This window comes from Myzus persicae, unplaced genomic scaffold (genome assembly GCF_001856785.1).
Source record: "Myzus persicae strain clone G006 unplaced genomic scaffold, MPER_G0061.0, whole genome shotgun sequence".
Classification (NCBI taxonomy): domain Eukaryota; kingdom Metazoa; phylum Arthropoda; class Insecta; order Hemiptera; family Aphididae; genus Myzus; species Myzus persicae.
The window spans coordinates 214,478-215,841 of NW_019101621.1; positions in this window are offsets into that span (position 1 = coordinate 214,478).

Sequence of the window (1,364 nt, forward strand, 5' to 3'; positions counted from 1 at the left end):
ACTTCACGTATCTTCGAGATTGTTATCATAGTTATCGTATCGTGGTTGCGGTTATTTCTTATCGATCGGTTACACCACTCCGTCAGATACCCACTGATTGGTCCGCTTCGAAATCGCGCGATGACGGATACATTATATCCATTGATAAGTAATATTGTTAAGAACATAAACTTAATATATTCATGTAGTCATCTGGCCTCCAATCTCCATGGTTTTAGTAACACGGATAATATGCTTAATTATTATTGTATTTACATTTTACAAAATATTAATTTGTTGTGGTCTGAACTCCAAACTAGGGCCTACAATGTATGCTACCATCAATAAAAAGCGTTTTCCAGTATTTCCACAAAATTAAGTGTTTCTCATTAGTCGCGACCTTATGCATATAAAAAGTGGACAGCAACAATAATCCAATGTCTGGAGAATACAATCCGTTGATTTCTTTCTGGAACTTAAGCACGAATTGTTAACCGGTCTACACATGCATTCGGTTGTCAGTGATACCGTAATTATGGACTGTTTCATGCAACATGTAATAAACGTGAATTGTAGGATGACAGCACCTTTGTCCGGTAGAGTATTAACCTTGGTAATGACGACAGTGTCTGTACATGTGATTGTGGATGATCCACAATCCGATCGATCAGATTCAACATAAGACAGAACTGATGGCACCTCTGATGAGTCAGTTATTACAGAAGTATTAACATGCAGGGGGCTTCTAACTTGTCGACGACTTATCTTCAAAGATATTTGCAGATTCCTGACAGGGAACTTATGATTGTATTCTGGAACAGTTCGACAAATATAACAATACTAAAGCGATTAATGTTAAGGGGTATACTTAAATATTTAAAATTAACTGCATATAATGATAGGAATAACAATGAATTTAATATAAAATTAACAAACAGAAAGTAAGGAACAGGGGCGGACTGGGCCGGCGGGAAACCGGGAACTTTCCCGGTGGGCCGCTGTTCAAAAATAATTTGTTATTATTACATTACTTAATACTTAAAATAAAATAGCCAATAGGTATAAATTCAAATGATGAATATTTTATATTTTCATATAATCATTACGCGCGTGTATGAAAAATTGTTTACATTTGGTGTTTAAAAATAGATTTTAGGTTTTGGTTCGGCTGATACTCCATCAGGAGTTTGCGTTTGATCAATAATTTGAATAATATATTATTTTAGTAATGCAAGAAAATCTTTGCAATCAACCGCAAATAAGCATTAAAAATGTAAATACCTATTTATTACCTAAAATTATTATTTTTCCCTAGTATTTTTTTTAAATAATAGGTATGCAATATGAATATAATTTATTTCCAAAGGAAAAATGAGTTAAATCTA